The sequence below is a fragment of the Cervus elaphus genome, chromosome 33 (genome assembly GCF_910594005.1).
Source record: "Cervus elaphus chromosome 33, mCerEla1.1, whole genome shotgun sequence".
NCBI lineage: Eukaryota > Metazoa > Chordata > Mammalia > Artiodactyla > Cervidae > Cervus > Cervus elaphus.
In genome coordinates, this window is record NC_057847.1 from 61,797,880 (window position 1) to 61,810,640 (window position 12,761).

The 12,761-nt window shown below is 38.5% G+C and overlaps 1 protein-coding gene across 1 annotated transcript in view; it reads right to left on the bottom strand.

The window, feature by feature from the left end:
• THSD7B (thrombospondin type 1 domain containing 7B) overlaps nucleotides 1-12,761 on the bottom strand; it is a 989,572-nt gene that overhangs the window by 935,805 nt on the left and 41,006 nt on the right. The window lies entirely within an intron of this gene.

Sequence of the window (12,761 nt, forward strand, 5' to 3'; positions counted from 1 at the left end):
AGGAACCAGAGATGAAATTGCCAACATCTCCTGCATCATCAAAAAAGCAAGAGAGCTCCAGAAAAACATCTATTTCTGCTTTATTGACTATGCCAAAGCCTTCAACTGTGTGGATCACAATAAACTGTGGAGAATTCTGAAAGAGATGGGAATACCAGACCACCTGACCTGCCTCTTGAGATACCTGTATGCAGGTCAGGAAGCAACAGTTAGAACTGGACATAGAACAACAGACTGGTTCCAAATAGGAAAAGGAGTACATAAGGCTGTATATTGTCACCCTGCTTATTTAACTTATATGCAGAGTACATCATGAGAAACGCTGAGCTGGAGGAAGCACAAGCTGGAATCAAGATTGCTGGGAGAAATATCAATAACCTCAGATATGCAGATGACACCACCCTTATGGCAGAAAGTGAAGAAGAACCAAAGAGCTTCTTGATGAAAGTGAAAGAGGAGAGTGAAAAAGTTGGCTTAAAGCTCAACATTCAGAAAACTAAGATCATGGCATCTGGTCCCATCACTTCATGGGAAATAGATGAGGAAACAGTGGAAACAGTGTCAGACTTAATTTTGGGGGGTTCCAAAATCACTGCAGACGGTGACTGCAGCCATGAAATGAAAAGACGCTTACTCCTTGGAAGGAAAGTTATGACCAACCTAGACAGCATATTAAAAAGCAGAGACATTACTTTGCCAACAATGGTCCGTCTAGTCAAGGCTATGGTTTTTACAGTGGTCATGTATGGATGTGAGAGTTGGACTATAAAGAAAGCTGAGTGCCAAAGAATTGATGCTTTTGAACTGTGGTGTTGGAGAAGAGTCCCTTGGACTGCAAGGAGGTCCAACCAGTCCATCCTAAAGGAGATCAGTCCTGGGTATTCATTGGAAGGACTGATGCTAAAGCTGAAATTCCAATACTTTAGCCACCTCATGCGAAGAGCTGATTCATTTGAAAACACCCTGATGCTGGGAGGGATTGGGGGCAGGAGGAGAAGGAGATGACAGAGGATGAGATGGCTGGATGGCATCACCAACTTGATGGACATGAGTCTGGGTGGACTCTAGGAGTTTGTGATGGACAGGGAGGCCTGGCGTGCTGCGATTCACAGGGCACAAAGAGTCGGACACATGAGCGACTGAACTGAACTGATACATCCATGTACTTCCTAGCTCTATCCACTGAGAGGGTCTAGAAGAAAAGAATACATGCTGTGTCCAGATCTTAGTTTCAAATACTATGCTACAATAAAAGAAACAAAGGTTTCTTAGAGAAATGACTGGTTATAGGATTGGGACAGGAAATATACAACATGAGCAAGAAACATTACATTGTCAGAAAGTAAGTGTGAAGTCACTCAGTCATGTCCGACTCTTTGCGTCCCCGTGGACTGTAGCCTCCCAGGGTCCTCCATCCATGGGATTCTTCAGGCAAGAATACTGGAGTGGGTTGCTATTTCCTTCTCCAGGGGATCTTCCCGACCCAGGGATCAAATGTGGATCTCCTGTATTGCAGGCAGACGCTTTACCCTGTGAGCCACCAGGGAAGCCCAGGAAGCCAGAAAGTAAAGATGCACTCAAAACAAACAAACAAACAAACCAAAATGATGACAGTTTGCCAAAGGGATAGAGAAGTAAAGAATAGCCAAAATGAGAATAATATAACAAAATAAATAACAGAAGACTACATTTTAACTCAAAGTATGACAGTCATGAGTCCATGCTGGTATAAATAATTGGATAAATAAATAAATGAGGGGGAAGACAGGATATAAATCTCCCATACAGAAAAATTCCAAATAATTTATGTAAATATTTTTCCTTCAAGGAGACAGAACACAACTTCCCACACTTTAAGTCTGACATGCTTCCAAAGAGCAAAGGATAGAAAAGGGAGAAGTAAAAAGTAACCCAACAAACATGACCTCAGCCAGCTGATGAAGATTAAAAGGTTAACATCAACAGTGATGAGTTACCTTGATAATACACACCCTTGACATGTCGAGAAAAATAATTGAGCTATGTGGTCTTGCTCCCCAAAATTCCATAACCACAAATAAATCATGATTAAAATATCAGGCAACCCCCAAAATAACATAACATTCTACAAAATTCCTGATCCTGTACTCCTCAAAACTTCCAAGGTCATTAAATCCATGGAAAGTCTGAGAAACTGTCACAGTCCAAAGGAACCTAAGGAGACATGACAACTACACGTGATGACAAATATATCTTGGGTGGGATGCTGGAACATAAAAGAAAAATTAGGAACAATGAAAGAAATTAGAATAAAGTATAGAATTTCATTAATAATAGATGAGTATTCATTCATCAATTATGATAAATGTGCCCAGGTGGTATAAAAGTTCAGATCAATTCAGCTCAGTCACTCAGTCACGTCTGACTCTTTGCGACCCCATGGACTGCAGCACGCCAGGCTTCCCTGTCCATCACCAACTCCCAGAGTGCACCCAAACTCATGCCCATTGAGTCGGTGATGCCATCCAACTATCTCATCCACTGTTGTCCCCTTCTCCTCCTGCCTTCAATCTTTCCCAGCATCAGGGTCTTTTCAAATGAGTCAGCTCTTCACATCAGGTGGCCAAAGTATTGGAGTTTCAGCTTCAGCATCAGTCCTTCCAATGAATATCCAGGACTGATTTCCTTTAGGATGAACTTGTTGGATCTCCTTGCAGTCCAAGGGACTCTCAAGAGTCTTCTCCAATACTACAGTTCAAAAGCATCAATTCTTTGGCGCTCAACTTTCTTTATGGTCCAACTAAAGGGGGAAACTGAAGGCAGGAGATCTAAGGACTTTTACTATATTTATATTTTTCTGTAAATATAAAACCTAAAGCTTATTCAAAAAAATGAAGATTGAATATAACATTTTTATGTGTCCTCTTGCCAAGTTGCCATCTCTCATTATCATTTATTAAGTCTTTATAGATAGACACATGATGCTTTGTAGTTTGCATACATTATCTTATGTAGTCTCTTAACAACTCTCTGAGCCAAGTATTACTCTAGCATTTTACAGATGGAAAAATAAAGAATATATGAACTACCTAGAGCCTTGCCTCCTAGAAGTGAGGCAGATGGAATTCAAACCTATGTTTTCCTGACTCCAGAGCCCACGTTCTATTTAGTACACCATTTTGACTCCACAAGACAATTCCTAAAACTTCCCAAATGGCAAGGACTGGCAAAGGCAAAAAGAAAAAATGTTTAACTCCACAATCCTGAAGAAGTAGCTCCAAAGGTATGACCTACAGAGAAAAGAGTCAACTCTGGCAAAGCCTTGGCCAAGTTATATGTGGTCATATTTACCAGAGGCCTTACAAATGGCTGAGAAAAGATGAGAAGTGAAAGGCAAAGGAGAAAAGGAAAGATAAATCCATCTGTATGCAGAGTTCCAAAGAAGAGCAAGGAGAGATGAGAAAGCCTCCTTAAGTGAACAATGCCAAGAAATATAGGAAAACAACAGAATGGGAAAGACTAGAGATCTCTTCAAGAAAATTAGTGATACCAAGGGAACATTTCATGTAAAGATGGGCACAAGGAAGGACAGAAACGGAACAGACCTAACAGAAGCAGAAGATACTAAGAAGAGGTGGCAAGAACACCCAGAACTGCACAGAAAATGTCATAATGACCCAGATAACCTAAAAGTGCAGCTACTCACCTAAAGACAGACATCCTGGAAACTGAAGTCAAGTGGGCCTTAGGAAGCATTACTGTGAACAAAATTAGTAGGAGGTGATGAAATTCCTGCTGAGAATCTTCAAATCCTGAAGGATGATACTGTAAAAGTGCTGTACTCAATATGCCAGCAAATTTGGAACTCAGCTGTGGCCACAGGTCTGGAAAAGGTCAGTTTTCATTCCAGTCCCAAAGAAGGGCAACGCCAAAGAATGTTCAAACCAGCACACAATTGTACTCATTTCACATGTTAGCAAGGCCACGCTCAAAATCCTCCAAGCTAGCCTTCAACAGTATATGTTGAGAATTTCCAGATGGAGAAGCTATGAGGGAGAATATAATGCCCCAGCGTGAGCAACAGCAGAGCTGTTACAGCTCCCAACTCAGAGGACAGGAAGACAGAACACTTAACTGCCTCAGAGAAAGAGCTAGCTGAGGAAGACCGCCTGAGAAGCTTCAGACTCTGCAGCGAGGGGCCCAGGGGAATAAAGTTTCCACTCTTGGTGTGGAAAAAAAAGGAAACCTTTTTACACCATTGGTGGGAATGTAAATTGGTGCAGTTACTATGGAAAAACGGTATGAAGATCCCTCAAAAAACTAAAATAGAGATACCATATGATCCAGCAACTCCACTCCTGGGTATATATCCAGACAAAACTATCATTCAAAAAGATACATGAAACCCTATGTTCACAGCAGCACTATTCGCAATAACCAAGACATGGAAGCAACCTAAATGTCCATCAACATATTAATGGATAAAGAAGATACAGTATATACGCACAGTAGACTACTACTCAGCCATAAAAAAAACAGAATATAATTTTGCCATTTGCAACGGCATGGATAAAGCTATAGATTATCATACTAAGTGAAGTAAGTCAGAAAGAGGAAGACAAAACCATATGGTATCACTTATATGTGGCATCTAAAGTATCACACAAATGAACTTATCTATGAAACACACTTACAGATATAGAGAACAAAATCATGGTTGCCAAGGGGAGGGTGGGTAGAGGAGGAATAGAATGGAAATTTGAGGTTAGCAGATTCAAACTATTACATATAGAATGGATAAACAACAAGGTCCTACGGTACAGCTCAGGAAACTATACTCAGTGACCTGTGATAAACTGTAATGCAAAATATGGAAAACAATGTATGTGTACACACACACACACACACATATCTGAATCACTTTGCTTACAGCAGAAATTAATATAACATTGTAAACCAACTATAGTTCAATCAAATAAAAATTTTAAAAGGCTCCATTCTTATTCTTCTCCCACCCTTGGGGCCTTCTACTGGCCAAACCCAAACAAAAGCCAATTGAAGTTGCAGCCGATATGACTCTGCCACGTGGAGCTCACAGCAGGATAAACTAAAGGGGAAAATGGATCTGGAAGGGCAAATGCAGCTCTTCAACACACAAAGGAAGCTAGTTAGTTGTTCTCACCATACACAATTACAAATGATTCTAATCAAGTTCGACTCAGGAATATGTGCTCTCACTTCCACCATTTTGGAATTAGAAGCTGTCTCACTCAGACTTACAAAATAGATTCTCTCGCCTATCTCCCTGGTCAGGAAATAAAAATGCTCTTTTAATGTACTATATATCACCCTCTGATTCTAATTCAAGGGAACCTAAAATGACCAAAGTTTGATCACTGTTTAAATACCACTATATAGGAGTTCATTCCAAAAGAAGGTCTAGCAATTGAAGGGAACTGATAAGAAGCACTGATTAGTAATTGATCAGTTCTTTCCAATAGCAATAAAGATAATGTATTGAATCATTTGTACTTTCAGTACTTTTCTAGGGAAAAGAATGGAAGAACAGCCATGCCCTGAGTCCTTGATGGTTTAGCTCAGCTTCCTAAGCGGCACTAATGGTAAAGAACTCGCCTATCAATGCAGGAGACATAAGAGATGCAGGTTTAATCGCTGGACCGGAAAGATCCCCTGGAGGAGGGCATGGGAAAGCACTCCAGTATTCTTGCCTGGAGAATCCCCAGGGATGATGGAGCCTCGTGGGCTATAACCCATAGGGTTACAAAGAGTCAGACATGACTGAAGTGACTTAGCATGAACAAACCAGTCTGCAATGTGAACATTATGCACTTATAAGTTCGTTTAGCCACCAGCCCAAAAAGGCCCAATTCCTGGACCACCATTTCCATCAAATGAGCATAGGGAGCACCATTTTCCTAGAACAAAAAGGAAACCTGGAGTGGTCCAAACTGCTGGCCCTGACCCCAAGGAAGTCACGCTTATCTAGCAGCACCATGACATCTTAGTCTTAGGAATTAAGCAAGCTTTCTTTAAAAGAAATAACCCAAATAGAAACTACTTTCAAGGGACTTCTTTTAAATTATCCAAACCAAAAAAGCAACTTCAAGAAAAAGGGATGCAAATAACTAATTAGCTCCAGGTTGTCTTTGGCAGGAATATCCATAGCCTCTTCTTCAATACAATTTGAAACTTTCAGAGAATAATGCCCAAGATCTTAATATTCTGGTTGAGTGACTTACAAAACACCATAACATTACTGAGACACCCCATCCTAAACTTTGATAATCATATTGATCTTCATGGCTTTAAATTCAATAAGAATGAGCTCTATTTTCCCCAGCATTGATATATTTAAGGATAAATCACAAATGAAAAGCGTTTGAGCGTATGTGTGTGTGTATGTATGCGTGTGTGTATCAGGACACCCATTTATAACACTGATGCTAAGGGACATAGGGGCGAACTAACATTGAGTTTCAACCTCTGCATATACTGGGTTGGTCAAAAAGTTCATTCGGGTTGTTCCATAACATCTTACGAAAAAATCTGAATAAACTTTTTGGCCGACCCAATACATTAATTCATTATATTGTTTGCATAACTCTCTAAGAAAATCATTGCAGCTGAGGAAACCAAGCAAAGGAAGGTAATTAAACTGCTGAAGACTACACAGATACAAGTAGCCAAACAATATTCACAGAGAAAACTCTTTCCAATACACCACATTTTCTTCAGAAGTCTTACTGTTCCCAGCTTTGTACAGAGCATATAATCTTATTTTTTTCATCCTATATTAAACACCCAGGTAAAAAAATTATGTCTGTATTTTCTATCAAAGAGCCACTGGTGACCTTTAATTTTCACAATATCTGAAGTCTTCCATATGTGGTCCTATGTAAAAGATGTCTTTTAGAATTTTATGTTGATTTAAGTTTACCATTAAAAATTGACATGTTACAACCATAATAATATGCCTCCCTATGTTGACTGCCAGGAAAACCAGCACCAAAATTAATATTCAATCACAACAGTTCAATTAGCTTTTTGGTGGAGAATATGTTTTTTCTTCTTTTTATGGTTGAGTGTTCATAATATATATTTATTATATATGTAACGACAGCTCAGATGGTAAAGAATCTGCCTGTAATGGCGGAGACCCAGGTTTGATCCCTCGATCGGGAAAATCTCCTAGAGAAGGAAATGGCTACCCACTCCAGTATTCTTGCCTGGAGAACTCCATGGACAGAAGAGCCTGGCAGGCTACAATACATGGGGTCTCAGAGAGTCAAACATGACTAACAATGAAAATGCAGACAGATCAAATCAAAGAGTTATATATATACATATATATAAAATCCAGGAAATATGATTTGATCCATTATATACCTACATCCATAAAGTAGGAATCCCTAATATCAAGAATATTACTACATAGTCTATCAAATATTGTTATAAATGAACATCCTTTACTTAATCTAAACTGATGCTTAGGTTTTTCTTAGATTTACTCCCTGAAAAATAATAGTTGGATCTGTTGTTAGATATGAACTCTTTTTTGTTGCAAAAGAAATATTTCCTTGCATGTCCACCATTAGGTGATAATAAACAGCTGAATAATAATAATGGTGTTAATAATTCATTTGGTTATACAGAAAGTGTCCCTCTAAGTGGAGAGGAAGGTCTCACATTTCTAAACCACGCTGTTGCAATTCATCAGGTGAATTAAATATTTAGCGGACTGCTTAATATTTCATCGTAGACAAATCATAGTGAGTTTCGCCCATCCTTGGGTATAAAAGCAGTGATCAAATGTCCCATGTATATATACATTTAATTCATAAATCATTTTAAAAAGCGTTACAGTCAATAGTATACAAGAAGGGAAGCTTGAAGGACCACAACATTGGGTTATCATAAAGCAATTATAGCAGTTTGCTGATGGAAGACTTTGTTATCCTCTCAGGAGAAAGGATCTGAGGACAGGTAGATTTCACTCTTGCTCTGTACATTTCTGAAATCAAGAGAAACTGTTTCCTGCGCCTGTTACAGAGGAAGTCAGTACTTCAGCCAAAATATTCTGGCTCCCTTGCCACTGCATAGCTTTCCCCTTTGCCTTCGCTGTACATATATTGCTGAAATCTATTTGGAAATGAAAGGCAGTTAATTCTCCAAGGATCCATGGGATTGTATTGCCTCTGGCTGTTCTCGCTTCCCTTCCCACATGGTACATTTCTGTCAGCTTTGAAAATCTCTCGTGATGGTAATTGGCAATTTACCCCATTAATGTTCCCCTTATATTTAAAGTGTTTTCCTCATTACCAGCTATTTCTTATTCTGTCCCTAATAATGGGGAAGAATAATCCATCTCTACCCGAGTTAGTAGGACTCAGGGAGGTTTACAAGGAATTGCTTATTAAACAATTATAAACTGTTCGGAAACCACACATGGATTTGTGTTATTGCAACAGCCACTCATTTCAATACAAGCAGCTCCCTAAATATGCAGAAGCCATTTCTCTACAATAACAGTTTAACCACACGTCGACATCATGCAACCAGAATGATATAATGCTCTGGTTTAAGATACTATCATTTCCTTCTCTGAAGTCTCCTTTTAGTTCCTGCCCTCCATATCACAGCATGTGCTGAAAATTACTGCCCTCATTTATCCATTCAAAGCTGCACATTCACACCCCAGCTCGCAGACACAGCCCACTCACTGCCTTGCCAACTGCATTACAACACTATTCAAACCACCCTCCGTTTCAAATGCTCTTTTCTACTTGTTAGTGCCTCTTTAATGGGCCGTTCTTTGGCTTCTCTGCCATTTTTATTCTCCTAATGTAGAGACTAACCAGAGAATGTTGAAATGGAGAGAAGAAGGAAGAAAAGCTACCTATGTGAAGCATGTTTGAAGAAGTGATCTTAACTACCTCGATCTGAGATAAAAATCAGCCCTTCTAAGAGGACTGAGGATGAACAAGACTAGCTCCACCATCTCTGTTTCTTAAAATGGGTTTCCCCAACGCTATCTCAAATGACTCCAGACACAACTGCGTCTACAGAACGGAAACTGAACTTTGGGGGAACTCAGCTTTTCTCATCTGTAAAATGAGAAATCTGAACTTAAAAAATATTTCAAGATTTCCTTTACTTTAGTCCAGAGATAAATTGATACACCTATGGTCAGTCACCAAATCTATGACAAAGTAGGCAAGAGTATACAATAGAGAATAAAAGAGAGTCTCCATAAGTGGTGCTGGGAAAACTGGACAGCTACATGTAAAAGAATAAAGTCAAAACATTCTCTAACACCATACACACACACACAAAAAATACAATGGATTAAATACCTAAATGTAAGGTCAGATACTATAAAACTCTTACAGAAAAACACAGGCAGAAAACCCTCTGACAAAAATCACAGCAAGATCTCTTTTGATCCACCTCCTAGAGTAATGAAGATAAAAAGAAAAATAAACAAATGGGACCTAATTAAATGTAAAAGCTGTTGCGCAGCAATGGAAACCATAAACAAAACAAAAATACAACCCTCAGAATGAGAGAAAATATTTGCAAAAGAAGCAACCGACAAGGGATTAATTTTCAAAATATACAAACAGCTCATGCAGCTCAATATCAAAACAAAAATCAAAAAATGGGCAGAAGATGTAAATATTTCTCCAAAGAAGACATACAGATGGGCGAAAAGCACACAAAATGACGTTCAACATTTTTATTAGAAAAACGTAAATCAAAACTATAATGAGGTATCACCTCACATAGGTCATAATGGCCATCATCAAAAACTCTACAAAGAGTAAACACTGGAGAAAACCTTCTACATTGTTGGTTGGGAATGTAAACTGGTACAGACACCATGGAGAACAGTTTGGAGGTTTCTTACAAAACTAAAAATAGAGGTACCATATGATCGAACAATCCCACTCCTGGGCAGATATCCAGAGAAAACCATAGTTCAAAAAGATGCAGGCACCCCAATATTCATTACAGCACTATTTACAATAGCCAGGACATGGAAGCAACCTAAATGTCCACTGACAGATGAATGGATAAAGATGTGGTACATATACACAATGGAATATTATTCAGTCATAAAAAAGAACAAGATAATGCCATTTGCAGTAGCATGAACAGACCTAGAAATTATCATAGTGAGTGAAGTAAAAAACAAGTATCATGATATTGCTTATACGTGGAATTTTAAAAATAGTACAAATGAACTTATTTACAAAACAAGTAGAATCACAGATGTAGAAAACACACTTGTGGTTACCAAGGGGGAATGGTGAGGAGGGATAAATTGGGAGATTGGAATTAATATATACACACACTACTATATAGCACAGGGAACTCTGCTCAATACTCTGTGATAACCTAGAATGGAAAAGAATCTAAAAGAGAGTAAATAAGTGTATAAATGATTCACTTTTCTGTACAAGAAAAACTAACACAACATTGTAAGTCAACTATACTCTAATAAAAAATGATTTTTAAAAATACAAAAAAAATTTTTTAAGTTTTTTGTACCCCTGTTTCTCCAGTGGTCATGGCAGATTACACTGCAAGTTACGCCATTTGTCAGAGTAAACATCTCTGCCTTCCAAGCGATAAATTATCCTGGGAAGCACAGATATGCAAACCATAAGGATTTAGGACCATTCCTAGAATGGATGACAAATGTACAGAGGATGAGGGAGAAGGAGAAGAATAAACTCCAGGTCTACCTGGGAAAGTCCGGAAAGGCTTCCAGATGAAGTAGCTCTGGGTGTGTCTTTAAGGATGAATAGGAGTTTACCTGCCAGACAAACAGGGTGAGCACATGATAAGCCCAGGGAACCACATAGGCCATAAAATAAAAATCTGCAAGATTTTAGGTTATTCTGGATACTACAGAAGTTCTGTGCTCTCTAGAGCAAGGAAGTTTAGGAGAAGAAAATCCGGAAAGTTGATCTTTCTCTTTCTCCCTCCGTCTCTTAGTATCCTTCTCTCAGGATCTCCTTGTCAATCTCTCCTTCCCTCCTCCTCTCTCTTCTCTCATTGAGCTCCTACAGAGTCTTAGCCCGTCCATCCCAAATGTTAAGATAGAAAACATGAGAAAGTGATGAAAGCCTACACAAATCTTCATCTACTTGAAAAATAGCTCACCTTGCAAACACTGTATTTTCTAAATACAATTTAGGCAGATTTGATACAAGTTAAACAATATGCTACTCTGAACAGATTCAGGTAGCTATGTGATTAACAGATGAACACACCCATCTTTCCCTTGATTACAGGTTTAAACTTTGCTATTCTGATTTGACAGCAACAAGTCACACAATATTACAATTCACTTTGTGGGGAAGATACCACAAAATAATCACCTACCAACAGATGTTGAATATAAACCACAGGGAAGTAAAATAAGCCAGGAAACCGTGGACACAGTCTCAAACCCAGGCAGTGTAATCTAAGAATCACACACACACAAAAAGTTACTGTAAAAATAGTTGAAACAGATGCAAATATAATAGATGGATAAAATTTTGTTGGTTTGTTGAGTTGATAGATATTTTTAAGGATATACTACATAAAAGATTAATTGAACTTAATTTAATATGAGAAATAATGTAGGAGTTCAGATATGAACAAGTCAGGGTTTTCTTAAGGTAAAGAATATAAAACTGTTTTTTCAAAGGAAACGAAATTTCTGTAGACCACCACTCATCAGAATATTTTTCAGTCCACCCAAAGTAGATGCATATCTGAAAGAAAACTCTTCACATTTTAAAAAGCTTCTTCTTTCAAATTACCTTTTTCAAATATTAGTTATTCTATTTACATAATGATTCAGTCATGTCCATATTATGAAGAACACAAGTAAAATCAAAGTGACTCGCCTTGAGATTTAAAACAGTGGAATTGCTGTTGCACATATAGAGCATTAATTAAAATGAGTCTTAAGAATAACTTACTTGAGGATAGAGAAATTTATGTTGATCTCCACTAAAAAGGCAATATTCTAATATCTGAAAGTTCTGCGTTTCTGTCAAAGTAACACTAATCCAAAAAGAATTATTCCACAGTGACAAAAAGACTGTGTACAATATACAAATAAAGATGGGCCCATGCTCAGGTATTTAAGTGTTTATGTGTGAATATGTACACCCACACACATGTATAGTCAAATACTCTTCATAACTAAAAAGTGACTTTGATGGCGCAACTACAGTGGAAAACAGTGTGGAGGTTCCTCATAAAACTAAAAAAAAAAAAAAATAACTACCATAAAATCATCAATCCCATTACTGGGCACACAACTGCTGTGTGTGCTTAGCGGCTCAGTCGTGTCTGACTCTTTGTGACCCCAAGGACTGGGGCCCACCAGGCTCTTCTGTCCATGGGCATTCCCCAGGCAAAAATACTAGAGTGAGCTGCCATGCCCTCCTCCAGGGGATCTTCCCAACCCAGGGATCGAACCCAGGTCTCCCACATTGCAGACAGATTCTTTACTATTTGAGCCGCCAGGGAAGCCTGGGAAGCATACCATCTGAGCCACCAGGGAAACCCAGGAAGCATACATCTCAACAAAACTATAATTCAAAAAGATACATGTACCCCAGGGTTCAGAGCAGCACTATTCACAATAGCCAAGACATGGAAAAAGCCTAAATGTCCATTGAGAGATGAATGGATAATGAAGATGTGGTACATAGATACCATGGAATATTACTCAGCCAAAAAAAAGGATGAAATAA